Below are 16,429 nucleotides of genomic sequence, written 5' to 3' on the forward strand. Positions count from 1 at the left end.
ATATATAGATAGATACATATATATAATGTATATCTTTAGATATATGTGTGTGTGTTGATGTTGAAGAGAATTACAGTTTGAAATAAAAGGGCAGTGTACTAATAAGATGGTATCTACCCAGAGATTTGACACAAAGGATTCAAATACTTCCAAATCTCACTAATTAATTTTATTGCTGAACATCAAGGCCAAAAGCAAGTGCCTACCAGGACACCGGCTATTTGGCTCTTCCTTAATCATTCTTAATATATCAACGGTAGATTTGAATTTAAAGATTTCCTTAGTTGATAAATTTTTATTTAAGAATCTGGCCATACAAGATTGAACTTATTTTTTCCTTCAAACAGGAGCAAAACCCTTCTAAAACTAATTGAAAATAAAAGCATTGCCTAAAAAGCAAGAACTATTCAAAAATCAAGATTATAGAATAAGGCCCTTAGCTAAAAATAACAAGAGACAGAAAGTTCAGTTTGTGGCTATTTTTCATTGTTTTATTTTTATCCCCCTATCCTCAACTGGATCACTTTTTTTCCATGACTAGTTTATTGATCATTTGGAAAGTTTGCTTTCTTAAGAAAAGACCATTTGTTTCCACTGTAAAATGACAAAATGAAATTTTCTGCAGAAGAAAAAGTATTCAACCACATTAGTAATAAAAGAAATACAGGGGCCGACACTGTGGTGCAGCAGGTTAAAGCCCTGGCCTGAAATGCCAGCATCCCATATGGACGCCAGTTCTAATCCTGTCTGCTCCTCTTCTGATCCATCTCTCTGCTATGGCCTGGGAAAGCAGTAGAGGATGGCCCAAGTCCTTGGGCCCCCACACTCACTTGGGAGACCCGGCAGAAGCTCCTGGCTCCTGACTTCAAATCAGCTCAGCTCTGGCCTCTGAGGCCATTTGGGGAGTGAACCAGCAGCTGGAAGACCTCTGTGTGTGTCTTTAACTCTCTCTGTAACTCTGTCTTTCAAATAAATAAATACAGATTGAAGTGAGATACCACATTTTAACTATAAAGTAGACTAAAATCAGACACTCTGTCAATTTTCAATGTTGGATATTGTATGAGAAAACTGGCTTACAAGGTGCTTTTACATGCTTGGTTTCCGTAGTGTGGTGGTTATCACGTTCACCTCACACAAGGTGCTTTTACAATAGTAAGAAATAAACTGGGGTGGGCATTTGGTGCAGCAGTTGAGATGCCAACTGGGACCCCTGCATCTCATATCTGAGTGCCTGGTACAAGTCTCGGCTCATCTGATTCTGATCCAGTTTTCTGATAATTAGCACCCTGGGAGGCAGCAGGTGATAGTTCAAAATCTTGTATCCCTGCCATTCTGGAAGGCAGTGAGTGGTGGTTCAAATTCTTGTATCTCTGCCACACATGTGGGAGACCCAAATTGGTTGCTGGGCTCCCGGCTTCAGCCTGCCTCAGCTGTGGCTATTGAGGTCATTTGGCAAGTGATTCAGCAGATGGAAGATCTCTGTCTCTCTGCCTTTCAGATAAAAATAAAAATAAATGAAAAATAGTTTAAAAACCCACAAACATAGAAAGGCATTCAGACATGCTCCAATGAGCCTCTCTTCCCCTTAATCCGGGGGTTTCTTGGTCCCAACTCCAAGGATAGTATGCAGATTTCCCAAGTGTCTCGGAGTTGCCCCGGGGTTCAGAAAGGGATGTCAATGGGGTCCCAGCCCTTGCAGAGGTCCCTCACAGCATGCACTTGCTGGTCACTTGTTTGACTCTTTCAGACTGCACCAAATGCCAAAGTCCAACCATGAATTTGATCATTTTGAGGCATGCTTTACAGCAGATTTTATTTCTAGAGCCCAGATCCAGACCCAGAGGAAACAGTTTCAAATTCCTGAAGGCAATATAAATGCTTTATGGCCTGGAAAGTTGCTGTTCCCTTGCTCACGTCCTGCCAAACTTCTAAGAATGGTTCTGCCATTACTCCCAACCTCACAAGCCGCCCGGCCTGGGCCCCACTTGATCTTGCAGGCCTATTACAGATGAGTCAGCTGGTCTTCCTGTGACAGGGAAGCCCTCTGTGCCACAGGTGTGCTCGCAGCCAAGACTGGGTATCTGCCACCTCTTGCTTGTAGCAGCTCAGGTTCACTTCACACACAGCCCACAAATAGCACAGGCTGTTGGGTGGTTAACCATGCAGCACAATGGCCTACTGACAATAACAGTGCAAACAACCATGGGGCAGTGAGTTGAAGGGTGGGAGAGAGGAAATACAAGGAGGTAACATTCCACCTGAAACCCTCTGCAGGGCAGATACAAATGGAGAACTAAAGTGACTACAAGAAGAGTACGGAGATCCACCTTTGCCTTGGGAGACAGCTAAAGAAGCTGGTAAAGCAACCATAATATGAGATGCCCATGCCCCCACAGCTAGGCTTGGGTGTGGGCCAGGGATGAAGCCCAAAGCTCCTAGTATCATATCTCAGCTCAACAAAAATATCCTACAGGCCATGAGACTTTCTGGTCTCAAGCTGAACTCAACATTCCTTCACTCCACGTTGAAAATTCTTTTGCAAAATCCCCATCTCAGTGAGTGACAACCATTCCACCCCTTCACCAGAACAAGAACTTGGAAGCTCTGTGAGACCTCTTGCTTCTTTGCCTTCACATACCATCCATGGCAAGTTTTGTAGATTCTGTCTTCTGAGTATCTCTCTAACCAACCCTTCCTTCCTGTTCTTGCTGCCAACTATCACAAAACCCATTTTCCACCTTGCTGCCTGAAAGGTCTTTCTAAACTGCAAATCTGATCATACCACCAACCTAGGGTCATCTTTCTGTGGCTCTCCATTATCTACCCAGACATGTCAAGACAATTGCAAATGCCTGCACTATCAGGCATTGTGTGAAGTCATGGGGTTTAAAACAGAAGAAAAAAAAAAAAAGAAAGAAAAGAAAACCTGTGTGCATGTGGAGAAAATTTGCCCCATGCAAAGGCATCCAGATCCACAACTATTAAAAAACAATTATGGGGGACTGGTGCTGTGCCTTAGCAGATAAAGTCGCCACCTACAGTGCTGGTATCCCATATGGGAGCAAGTTCAAAAAGTCTGGCTGCTCCACTTCTGATCCATCTCTCTGCTATGGCCTGGGAAAGCAGTAGAAGATGGCCCAAGTCCTTGGGCCCCTGCACCCTCGTGGGAGACTAGAAAGAAGCTCCGGGCTCCTGGCTTCAGATCGGCACAGCTCTGACTGTTGTGACCATCTGGGGACTGAACCAGTAGATGAAAGACCTCTCTCTGTCTCTGCCTCTGCCTCTCTGTAACTCTGCCTTTTAAATAAATAAATAATTTTTAAAAAAATTATGGGGGCTGGCGCTGTGGCGCAGCAGGTTAAAGCTCTGGCCTGAAGCGCCAGCATCCCATATGGTCGCCAGTTCTAGTCCCGGCTGCTCCTTTTCTGATCCAGCTCTTTGCTATGGCCTGGGAAAGCAGTAGAACATGGTCCAAGTTCTTGGGCCCCTGCATCCATGTGGGAGACCTGGAAGAAGCTCCTGGCTCCTGGTTTCGGATTAACCCAGCTCCGGCCGTTGTGGCCATCTGGGGAGTAAACCAACGGATGGAAGACCTCTCTCTCTCTCTCTCTCTCTCTCTCTCTCTGCCTCTCCTCTGTGTAACTGACTTTTGAGTAAATACATAAATCTTAAAAATAAATAATCCGAAAAGAAAAAAAGTTATGGCACAGGAATTTTGGCACCATGGTTAAGTTGTCTCTTGGGATGCCTGCATCCCATTTTGGAGTTCCTGGTTTGAATCCCAGCTCGTCTGCGTCTGATTCAGCTTCCTGCTAACACACATACCCTGGGAAGCAGCAGTGACGGTTCAAGTACTTGAGTCCCTGTCACCCATGGGGAGAACCAGATGGAGTTCTGGGCTCCTGGCTGTTATGGGCATTTGTGGAGTAAACCAGTAAGTAGAAGATCTCTCTCTCTCTCTCTCTTTCTCTATCTCTTCCTCTTTCTCTTTGTGTGTGTGTGCGTGTGCGCATGTGCCTTTTAAATGAAATAAATAAATAGATAAATGCAACTGTGTTGACCCAGAAACCCTCTTTCTGAGGTCACTTTGATATTCTTGGTTTGCACAAGGGTGCAATCTCCTTAGCCTACATCTCGGTCTGTGACATAGCTGATACTGGCTCTCTGGCCTTGTCTTCAGCCATTTTCCATAGCAACTTTCATTTTCCTGAAGCTTCTCTTTCACACAGTGGTGTCTTGGAACATGATCTTCCCAGTCTGAACCCCTCTCTTCCTTTCTTTACCACTCCTGGGAACTCTGATTTCAAGACCTTCTCTGCCAGGCTTTGTGGAGCCCCCAGAGAGTCACTGTAGACACACAGCTCTCATTGTTCTTCTTTCCCAGCTTGCAAATATTTATTTTTCTTCCCTGCAAGTAGTACTTATGAGGCTTATCTTATAATTGCACAAATTGCATGTTGCAAAATAAACAGCAAAGGCAAAATTTCCTAGAGACAGTTTTCCTACCCAACATTTTAAGTAAGATTGAAAAAACATTGTTTGCATCACAGAGTATAATTTTTACTTTTTGAACATTTGTGTGTCCTTGGGGAGCTAATCAAAATTTTAGGAGGGCCTCCAAATAGGCACTGCTCTACCTCCTTACCCAGTTTGCATACTAAACCTTTAGTGTATATGCTATTGCAACAATCTTATACCATAAAGCTGCTTTAGGAAATAGGCATATAATTTAATGGTTAGGATCTCCATACTCCAAACTGGTATACCTGGGTTCATTTCCCAGTTCTAGCTGCTGAATCCAGCTACCAACTAATGCAGACCCTGGGAAGCAGCTGTGGTGGCTCAAGTAACTGAGTGCCTATCACTCACGTGACAGACCTGGCTTGCCATCCTGATTTCTGGCTTCAGCCTGGCCCAGCTCAAGCTGTTGCAGCCATTGGGGAAATAAACCAGCAAATGGAAGATGGATCTGTCTGTCTATCTGTCTCTTTTTCTGCCTCTCAAATTAAAAAAAAAATTTTTTTTACAATAATTCAAAAGGCTGCTTTATACCTTGATCAATTTCACAAAATGTTTATGAGATGAAGTTAGTCATTGTCATGAAAGTACTTTCTAAAAAAGGAAGAAAGAAACTCTTGTGTGCTCCCATGGTTTTTAAAAAGTTACTGTATCACTGTAAGAAATAAGAAGCAACTCAATTGCACTCCCATAACTGGGTCACAAGCTTCTCTGGCTACAGCAGTTGGGTTTTCAGCCACATATTTTATTTCTCCGAATTCATCCAAAGAACCTCTCCTAGCCATCCAAAGATGGGAGCAAAGAAAAAGAAAATCTTCTTTTCCTTATACCTTTATGTTCAACCTGCCTCATTTTCGCTGTCCTTCCTGTTCATTGCTTTAGGCCATCGGGAAGGTATAGAAATAAAATAGGAACCTGGAAAGGGAACAGCTGGTGATGGATGAAAGGGAGGACACTAATGTGGGCTTCCTTGGGATTTACACCCGTAGTGGCTAAAGCTAAATGAAGTTAACCACAAAGCTACAGTAGCTTTATCACTTCCTACTTTGTACATTAAGAGGCTGTGCTCTTGGTTAACTTGGGAGTGGTCTGGAATGAACTCATTTATTGTACAACAGCTCCTCCCAGAAAACTGTATGTTTTATCATTATTTTTGGGATTTTAAGTGGTTCATTGTATTAACCAATGTGAAATTAATACTTAATATTTGGGGAAAAAACACAAAGACTATATTCTAATAAACAATCAGGATAGAAAATTTGAAAAATACAAGGAAGTATAAAGGAAAAAAATTCATCTATATGCCACCCAAATATAAATATTATTAACTCTATTTTCAGTTCTTTTACTAGGATCTTTGAATGGTTGTGACTGCTGTATTTATATTTCACACCTAATAAACCAATTTTATAACCATGTTATTAGGCATTTAGGGTTTTAAGATTTATTTATTTATTTATTTGAAAGGTGGAGTCACAGAAGGGAGAGAAAGAGGCAGAGAGAGAGAGAGGAAAGTCTTCCATCCACTGGTTCACTCCCCAAATAGCCAAAATGGCCGGGGCTGGTCCAGACTTAAGCCTAGAGCCAGGAGCTTCATCCGGGTCTCTCATGTAGACGCAGGGGCCCAAGTACTTGGGTCATCTTCCACTGCTTTCCTAAGAGCATTAGTAAGGAGCTGGATTAGAAGTGGTACACCCCAGACTTGAAGTGGTACCCCCCGGACTTGAACTGGTACCCATATGGGATGCCAGTGCTGCAGGCAGTGGTGTAACCCACTGTGCCACAGCACCAGCCCCAGGCATTAAGTTTTTAACCAAACATATTTTGGAGAATAATATGGGTTTTAGCCTTTTAAAAAGGTCTCAGTACCAGCAAAGAGTAGATAAGAACTCTTCAAATAAGGGTAGGCAGCAGTTGTGAGAAAGTATTTCAGTGGTTGGTTTCCTTTAGCCAAGAAAAATAGGTGTAATATCACTGGATTATGAACAAAAGCAGGAAATACCCTTAAATTCCCTCAAGAATAATGTATGAAGGGTCTTGAAAAAGTTCACAGAAATTGTGTATTATGAAAATACTGTGCACGGATTCCCAACAAACTCTTAAACCAAAATAAACTTATCTTTGAATTCCATTTCCCACAAACTTTTAAAAGTACCCTCACATTTAAGACTATGTTGACTGGAAGATTAGAATCATTTCAGGATGGCTTTGGGAAAGACAGGAGTCTTCACTGAGGATAGGAGACTTCAAAACAAGAAGGGACTTCAAAAAGTTTGTGGAAAATGGAATTCAAAGATAAATTTATTTTTGGTACAAAGTTTTTTTTTCTTAATCTACAAATATAACACACAATTTCCATGAAACTTTGAAAACTATTTATTTATTTGAAAGGCAGAGTAATGGGGTTGGGGGGAGACAGAGAGAGAGATCTTCTTGGTTTACTCTCCAAATGGCTACAATATCCAGGGCTAGGCCAGGCCAAAGCCAGGAGCCAGAAGCTTCAGCCAAGTCTCCCACTTGAGTGGCAGGGGCCCAAGTCCTTGGGCCATCATCTGTTGCCTTCCTGGGCATATTAGCAGGGAGCTGGATCAGAAACAGAGTAGCTGGGACTCTCAACACGCTGGTATCATGGCAGGTGGCAGCTTAATCCGTTACATCACAAAACCAGCCCCGTCTATGATCTTTTTGAAGATCTATTTTGTATAAGAAGTGGTCCCAGGACACAACACTGGATAAAAGAGAAAAACCACATGCTCTGGTGTGGTGCCTGGCAGAGATTTTTCCCATGGCTGCCTTTGATGGTGATAGACACTTGTAATTTTGCCACAAATCCTTAACTTTCAGATGGGACATTTTCTTAAAGGAAAAACTTAAACAATGATTTGTTATCAGCAATCCATGGCCTACCCTATAAGGTTGCACCAAATCATTCATCTTTTTCTAGGCTATGTAGATCTACTAGCAACCTAGTGGGCAGCTGTATGTCCTTTCATAGAATTCACAGGACTGGAATCATAGCTGTGGGAAATCCTTTGAAAATGATGAAGACATTAGAGGCTCCCTCAAAATCCCTTTCTCTGCACTTCTGTGGCAACCTGGGAAACAAAACGCTACATCACTATACCTGGATTTGATTTTTTTACTTCAATTCATTTGTTTTCTTTCTTGGAAAATTATCCTACAAGTTTGAATTCATTTTGTGTGTTTTGGCCTAAGTATTTCTTTTTTTCTTTTTTTTTTTTCTTTTTTTTTTTTTTTTTGACAGGCAGAGTTAGACAGTGAGAGAGAGAGAGACAGAGAGAAAGGTCTTCCATCCTTTGGTTCACCCCCCAAATGGCTGCTACAGCCAGAGCCCTGCACCAATCCGAAGCCAGGAACCAGGTGCTTCCTCCTGGTCTCCCATGCGGGTGCAGGGCCCAAGGACTTGGGCCATCCTCCACTGCCTTCCCAGGGCACAGCAGAGAGTTGGACTGGAAGAGGAGCAACCGGGACAGAATCCGGCGCCCCAACTGGGACTAGAACCCGGGGTGCCGGTGCCGCAGGAGGAAGATTAATTTAGTGAGCCGCGGCACCAGCCGGCCTGAAGTATTTCTAACTATTCATTACTATGATTTGTCTTCACAAAACCCTGAGAGATGGGAAGGGTAGATATTATCACCTCCATTTCAGACAGAAGGAAACAGATGCAGAGAATCAGAGGCACTGGTTCCAGATGCCAGGCATCCTGGCTTTTGCCCAGTGAATCTTCCCCTACCAGAGTAGCCTGTGGCAGTGGCTTTGACAGATGGCACTGTTAAAGAGTCCATGAACATATGGCTTGTGCCCCTGTGATCAGACAGCTCAAAATAGTTTTGTGTTTCACTTGCAAACCTGGCATATAAACCCTGAGCATTTTCCTCAAGAATCTACCCCTGTAGTCCATCTTACAGCATCCCCAAGTTTCTCCAGATGAGGATTTAAAAATTTTAGCATCTAACTAACCCAAATAGAAGTAAAAATCAAAGACAACTTAAGGGGCTGGGGCTGTGGCATGGCAGGTTAACGCCCTGGCCTGAAGCATCGGCATCCCATATGGGCACCGGCTGCTCCACTTTCGATCCATCTCTCTGCTATGGCATGGGAAAGCAGTAGAAGATGGCCCAAGTCCTTGGGCCCCTGCACCCGCGGAAAAGCTCCTGGCTCCTGGCTTCAGATCGGCGTAGCTCCAGCCGTCGCAGCTAATTGGGGACCGAACCATTGGATGGAAGACCTCTCTCTCTCTCTCTCTCTCTGCCTCTCCTCTCTCTGTGTAACTCTGACTTTCAAATAAATAAATATATCTTTTTTTAAAAAAATGACAACTTAAGCATTTATTCTTTTCCAAATATTTTAAATTGATAAAGATAAAGTGATAAAGAATCTTTACCTAAAGTAACATGTTTTAAGAACAACGGTTTAGATTTCCATGGCAAAGAAACCTAGGATATGCAATGGTCTCTTAAAGCAAAAATATCTACACTGTGTACAATTGACATCTGTGGATATTTATGTTAGCATTACTAAACTGTCAAAGGAGAACAGTGTTTTGTTTTGTTTTTTTTTTTTTTTTTGACAGGCAGAGTGGACAGTGAGAGAGAGAGACAGGTCTTCCTTTTGCCGTTGGTTCACCCTCCAATGGCTGCCGCGGCGGGCGCGCTGCGCTGATCCAAAGGCAGGAGTCAGGTGCTTCTCCTGGTCTCCCATGGGGTGCAGGGCCCAAGGACTTTTGGGCCATCCTCCACTGCACTCCCTGGCCATAGCAGAGAGCTGGCCTGGAAGGGGGGCAACACGGGACAGAATCCAGTGCCCCGACTGGGACTAGAACCCGGTGTGCCGGCGCCACTAGGTGGAGGATTAGCCTGTTGAGCCACGGCGCCGGCTGAGAACAGTGGTTTTTTTAATGACTACCTGTACAAAGGTTCCGCCTGAAAATTTCATCCCTATATAATGCACCTGTGAGTGAACGTGACTTTCCTATTAATTAGTAAAATAAAGGACTCTTGGAGATCATACAACTGAAACAGGACATGTCTGCTCTCTCACATACTTATTTATTTTCTTTACAAACAGAAAGGAAAAGTGATATGGAAAGCTACTTTCATGGTGGGGGGTGGAGTTATGGTTAAAGAGCAGTTTCCGGAAGCCCTGTATTACCTTGTTTTGTTTCACGTTTCCCAAAGACTGCAAATATCAGCACTGTCTTCTGTTTCTCTTGCATCCTTTACAGTGCCTACCACAATGTTTGAATGGAATTCAAAAATAAATCCATCAAATATTCCATATGAAACAGTCCCATTAACCATTCACTTTTTGAAGTTTTCTCATAGATACTGTTCTTTAAACAGGATAAATTATTCCAATCTGACTTAGATCTTTAGTGGTCAAATATTAGCAAGTGATATGAGAGCCACAGGAAGCCAAGAATTTCCTCTTAGAATCATTCTATGAAACTCTGAAATATTTTATCCATATAAAATGAGACATAGCAGGTAAAGCCCCGGCCTGCGGTGCTGGCATCCCACACGGGCACCAGTTCAAGTCCCGGTTGCTCCACTTCTGATCCAGCTCTCTGCTATGGCCTGGGAAAGCAGTGGAAGATGGCTCAGGTCCTTGGGCTCCTGCACCCACATGGGAGACCTGGAGGAAGCTCCTGGCTCCTTGCTTCGGATTGGCTCAGCTCCAGCATTGTGGCCACCTGGGGAATGACCATCAGATGCAAGACCTCTCCCTCTCTCTCTCACTTCTGCCTCTCTGTAACTCTGCCTTTCAAATAAATAAATAAATCTTAAAAAAAAAAAAAAAAAAGCAGCCAAGACTCAAACCGGCACCCATCTGGGTTGCTGGTGCCACAGGTGGAGGCTGAACTTACTATGCACAGCACCAGCCCCAGATATAATTTTATAGATGCTGTGAATAGGGGTGTGTGAGTAATAGAAAGCTGAAGTCCATCAATTATAAGTACATCGTCTTGCAGATTGTTTACAAAGGTGTGAGCAACTTGGAAAGGAAAGTGGAGCCATCACAGCCATTTGGGAGCTCAGACACATTAACTCATACTGGAAGACACCACTGTTAATGGAAAACTTTGTGTCTTACCCAAGTCTAAAATCAATTCCTTTTCAAGCAATGGGGGCTTACAAAGACTACCTCTGTTGTGTCTTTCTGTTCCTCTTTCTTAGTTCCAGATATTGTTCCTGCTCCTAGAAACGGATTCTGGTTTACAAGCTTGCCAGCGCATAGCCACAGTACCCTACTCCGGAACCCTGCACCTAGATCATCTGACGCTTCACCTAATTCCAGCTTTGATGTTAACTTTCTATTGACAGATTCAGACTCACATTCCCCTTGTCTGGGATTTATAGATCAGTTTGCTCAAGGCAGTGATTCTTAATTCTTTGGCACATTATTACGAAAGCTATGAACTCATCTCTACAAAAAAAAAGTTTACATGTTCACAAGCATAAAATTTACATATAATTTCAAAAAAAAATTCACCATCTTCCAGGTGCCCATTTTCAGGGACTTCTGCAGATTCCCAGCTGCTCCACTTCCAATGCGGCTCCCTGCTAATGTGCCTGAGAAAGCAGTGGAGGATGCCCAAGTGTTTCCGCCCCAGAACTCACATTGGAGACCTGGATGAAACTCCTTGGCTCCTAGCTTCAGCCCGGCCCCGCCCTGGCCATTGCAGCCATTTTGGGGGTGAAAATCTCTCCTCTATCTCTCTCTCTGTCTCTCCCTCTCTTGCTGTAACTCTGACTTTCAAATAAATAATATCTTAAAAAAAGAAACCCTACAGGATGGGCATTGAGTACAATGGTTAAGATGTCACTTGGAATGCTCCCACACCATACCCAAGTGCCTAGATTTGAATGCTGGCTCCACTTGCAATTTTAGTTCCTGCTATTGTTGTATACCCTGGGAGGTAGCAGGGTAGCAGTTCATGTACTTGGGTTCCTGCCACCCATATGGGAGACCCAGATTAAATTCCAGGCTCCTGGATTTCATCTGGCCCAGTCTTGCCTATTGTTGGCATTTGTGGAATGAACTAGTCAATGGGAAATCACTTTTTCCCTCTTCTTGTCTTTCAAATAAGTTTTTAAAATAGAAATTTTTTTTACAAAAAATGCATTTATATAACCTCAGATCAATTTTTGCACCTGACAATGAAGACCCTTCTTTCACTTTATAGACAGAAGAGAGAAAGGGGTAAACTCAAATATTCAGAACCAAAGTAATGGACTTCTGTGGTTCTTTTTTATTTCTGATCAAGTAAGTTTCTAAGCAGTCATTTTAGACTCTAGTAGTATATCACAGGTGTGCACACATTATATTCTAATTGTGCGAAGATTCACTTTCATGTCTTCCAAAAATATGGAATATCCTCCATTCCTTTCTTTCACCTTGGTCCTCTCTCCAATTTTGCTAATGGCTTGAACTTAATTTCGTAGAATATTTTTATTATAGAAAGTTTCAAAGAAATGCAAAAAAATAATGATAATAATAAGGCTGCATTCCTATGCATCCATCTTAACAATAATCAAATAATGAGCAATCCAGCATAAACCCACCCATTTTCCCTGTCCCCAGCAATCTCAAATGTTTTGCAATAAATCTCAGACCAGAATTCCATATGGGCACCAGTTGGAGTCCCAGCTGCTCCTCTGCCCATCCAGCTCTTTGTTATGGCCTATGAAAGCAGTGGAAGATGGCCTAAATAATTGGGCCCCTGCATCCATGTGGGAGACCCGGAAGAAGCTCCTAGTTCCTGGCTCCTGGCTTCGGATCATCCCAGGTCTGGCCAATGTAGCCATCTGGGCAGTGAACTAGCAGGTGGAAGATCTTTGTCTCTGTCTCTCTGTCTGTAACTCTACCTCTCAAATAAATAAATAAAATCTTTAACTAAAATCCCAGATATCATATTACTTCAGCTGCAAACATTTGAGTACATATCTCTAAAAGATAAGGACTTTTCAAACATCATCACAATAGTTGCTGAATATCATCAAATATTTAGTGTTCATATTCCCTGTTGGTCCCACAAATATTCTTTAAGTTCGTTTATTTGAATCTAGATCAAAATAAGGTCTTTTACCTGCAATTGATTAACGTGTCTCTTACAGGCAAGCATTCTTTTTTTAGCATTTATCCTCAAATAAAAAATGAAGACCTGCTATGGAGCAAAAACAACCATCCCCAAGAAAAATGGGAGTTCAAGAGTGCTGGCCTGAAGAAGCCTGTGAAACTGTCAAGTCATGTCTTTGCAAGGAGATAACCCCTTGGCATACACCTTTCCTTGCGTGATAAAGAAGGGAAGAGAAGTCTGCTTCCCAGTAAACATTTCCATTAGCTACAGAGAACTGCACATAAACCCAGTGCTTCTGAAACAAGGACTCTTCAGTAAATAGGAATTGAGAAAACAGGAAATACATCGTGAATCTGAAAATCAGTTCTTGATTTCAGCGAAAGAGAAGTTCATAAATAGTCAACTCTCCCCCCAAAAAAGTCTGTACAGTTTTGCAAATGCTCAGTGGATTGACCAGTCCTTTTAGGATTTTTTTATATCTTAATGCCTTCATTATTTAAGGCTTCTTAACTTTTCGACTCTCCTTACTTATCTGTACCTTTTGTAAAAGAAAAAAATTTTCACTTTAGATGAAATGAAATTGTAATTGAGACTTCCATTTCCCACCTGGAGAGCTGCTCTTCTGTACCCTACCTTAAACACCCACAACAATTTTTCATTTTAAAATTAAATGAAAGCCTTGTAAAAATGCAACACGTTCAAAATAATAATGAACATGTAATAGAAGCAGCAAGACAAACTCACCGTAATACGATGCAGGAGTTGAGAACTTGAGCTGAACTCTGTCCCTTGTTTCTTAGTCTGTAAAATGGGGACAATTGATTGCAGCTGCCTCATAGAGCTGTTGCCAGGATCATCCAAATGAGATCATGTGCAGTACCCAGCACTGGCTAGCCCTCAATAAAGAATAGCAATGATTATCATTAGAAAGGCATAGGAAGGGATTATTTGTCATTATCACCAAGAGAGGGAAGTTACTTTATGGTAACATTGTGAGTCAGTCACAGAAGACCACGCCACCAGTTCAGAGAGGCAGCTACCTGCTCAAATTCTCTGCTCCATTGTTAAAAGGACCCGAGGGAAACCAAGTCTACAGGCAATGTTACCCTGTTTCCTTCTCTGAAAGTTGGAAATATCCAAAAGTAGTTTAAGAAATGACTCTGTGGATAGGAAATCCAGGTATGACAATGCTGTGGCAAGTGAAACAAACAGAGATTAAATCTGAACTTGGACTCTGATCACCATGTGAAGTGACTGGTGTAGCCCAGTCCTTACTGGCCTTAGAGAGGAAAAACAAGTCTGTGGCTATCAGACTGTGATCTGGCTGTGATAGGATCGAAGCTTTGAGCAGTGCCTAAGTGCATTTCAGACGCTTTATACGAGTTAAACTGTACTAAGCAGGAACTTTGGGCTGGGGCATGCACCCTCATACTGAGGAACTGACATAGGAAATGGAAGCACAAGCATTTCTTTATTCAGTCACTTCAGTCAGACAAGTTTCCTTTTCTCTTAGGTCTCTCTTAAATAGTTCCAGAAACCATAGAAATAAGTGAATGAAGTGCAGGGGATGATCATTTATATTAATCATTTTTACTAAGTCATTGCAGCATTTTTTTTACATTGAGACGCCCTCTTTCCTCAATGTTAAAATCCACAGCCCACCACAAGCACTCAGCCTGCTCCATTACTTTCCTACTCTGTGGAAAAGGAAGAGAGAGCTCCAATAAAAATTTCCTTGAGAATCGCATTTCTTTAAATGATTTATGGACACTCAGACTCACTATGGTATCTCAGTCAAGCCTTGCATAAGATGCTCTAAGTCATACTACCCGCATTTGAGAGGTGAGAAAAACTGAGGCTCAGAGACAACGCAAATACATAGAGTAACTGGTACATTTTCCCGCCATGTCCACTGGCCCGGATGCTGAGGCAAGTGGCCAGGCGCTCACTTTCACTGTTTTCACACGGTTCCTTTTCCTCCCCTCAGCAACTTGTTTCCAGACATCGTCTCCTTTCCTCTTCGGTGATTTCTGACTCAGGTCTCTCCTCATGTAATGAACAAATGAGCAAGACTTGTGTGGACCAACACTGAGTCAACTCGTATTTATTGTGCTGACCCAAAGCCAGACATTCAAAGGGTTTAGGCAGAGGGAAACAATCTTCTTTGTCATTCAAAAAAGACCATGGTGAGACTCTCAATGCGAGCCAATTATCTAAAAATAACAGATTAGCCATCCTGGAGCTCCCAGCTACACGTGTTCTGCCCATGTTTAAAAATCCTGGAGATAGTTCAGCTTCCAGTGGCTTCAGTAAGAAAGCGAAGGCTTAGAAAATGCCTGCACACGGACTTGATTTTGCACCGTGGTGAAGCCTGACTCCTTCAATCACGGATTCAACATTCACCTGCACCTGCTGGGTTCTGGTGGTCACAGGATGAGTTAGACGCAGCAGTCCCCCATCTAAAGGAGGTCATAGCCTAGACTGGGAAGACCAGCGCCCTGCTCCGAGCTCCCCCAGGGTCGCCAGACTCTGAGCGACCAGACCTCACCGGCCTCTCAGCTTCAGGGGGAAGCAGCTTCCCTCCCTCAGGCCTCCCTCTGCTCCCACGTGGGGCTTTTTCTTTCCGTTCTTAGCATTCTTCTCACTCCCTCCTCCACTGGGCTCTGCATAAATCCCAGTTCCTTCGCCTTGAAAGTTCTTGAGCTCCTTCTGCAACCGCAGCTCTTCTGACATGAAAATCTGATCAAATCTCCCCCTAAACCCTCTACCCCCTTAGACCGCATACCATCCAGTTTTGTTTGTATTCCACCACTGATTCATGTGTGACCATCTGTTCTCAGGTCCCTACCTTCCTGGAGGGCCAGGGACTCAACTACTTTTGTTAGAGGACAGGGCCCGGGACACAGTAGGTCCCCGGGAAGCAACAACTAAGGAACAAGCGGAGGTGCCCACCTAAGCACTAAGCCTCTGAGGGCAGGCCACACTCCTGGCTCCTGCAAGCCTTCCACGCTCTGAAACGTGGAGGTCGCTTCTCCTAAGCAGCCAAGAGGCTGTAAGCTCCCAGATGGCCGAAGTTCCACTTATTGAGTGTTGTGGCCTCAGCATCTAGCTGTGCCTGTTACTTAGCCTGAGATACACTCAAAAACCAGTAAATACCAGCCACGACCATTATTATCAACACATTCTGGAGGGTGAAACAAAGGTGCCGAGCGTTGCAGACAGACAGCCTCAAAACAAGGCTGAGGCTAGAGCTGACTTCTGGAAAGAATACAAGCCACCCCCAAAGATTATTTTTTAAAAAGAAATTTGCCTTCTCCGCTTCCGGGGAAAGAACGAACGAAAGAAAAATCCTTCAATCAATGCCTAAGAACCTCTCAAGGCCGGCAAGGTCCTCCCTCTCGCCCGCGCCACACGGGCGGATTCTGGACGAGAACCTGGCAATCGTTGCGACGCCCCCCGGCAATTCCCTGACAGGGCGCACCCTCGCTGGGCAGCCCGCAGCTTCAGCCCGCCTCGTGCAGATGGTGTTTAGCTCCTGGCGGGGGAGTGCTGAGGGACTGATAAACCGGGAGGAAGGAGGTCTCAGCTTTCTCGTGCTCGCCGGCTTCTTACCGGGTCAGTCACTCCTCACCCGGCTTCAGCCGCCAGCCCTGAGGCCCCGCCAATCCCGAGCCCGGAAGAGCGTGGTCCCGCCCTCCCTCCCCCCACCCGAGGAGGGGGGAGGCGGCGGCAACGGTCTCGGCACGCAGGCGCAGAGGCGCGCGCAGAATGGCGCGCGGAGGGGGCGGCGCTAGTGTGGGCCCCGCT

General features: G+C 43.9%; 1 long non-coding RNA gene across 22 annotated transcripts in view; it reads right to left on the bottom strand.

Moving 5' to 3' along the window:
• Window positions 1–16,400, bottom strand: part of LOC103348347 (uncharacterized) — a 370,913-nt gene extending 354,513 nt beyond the window's left edge. For 8 of the 22 annotated variants that reach the window (XR_016216919.1, XR_016216918.1, XR_016216912.1 and 5 more), the window contains exons 1-2: window positions 16,235–16,363; window positions 13,367–13,518 (exon numbers count right to left, since the gene is read on the bottom strand). This is a non-coding gene — a long non-coding RNA (uncharacterized LOC103348347). Of the gene's footprint in view, window positions 1–5,949; window positions 6,177–9,619; window positions 9,770–9,834; window positions 10,235–13,366; window positions 13,519–15,993 lie in introns of those variants that run through there. The other 14 variants (XR_016216923.1, XR_016216921.1, XR_016216908.1 and 11 more) reach the window with 7 other exon arrangements.
• Between the last annotated feature and the right edge of the window lie 29 nt (window positions 16,401–16,429).

Source organism: Oryctolagus cuniculus, chromosome 11 (genome assembly GCF_051225735.1).
Source record: "Oryctolagus cuniculus isolate XC-2025 breed Fujian yellow rabbit chromosome 11, ASM5122573v1, whole genome shotgun sequence".
Lineage (NCBI taxonomy): Eukaryota > Metazoa > Chordata > Mammalia > Lagomorpha > Leporidae > Oryctolagus > Oryctolagus cuniculus.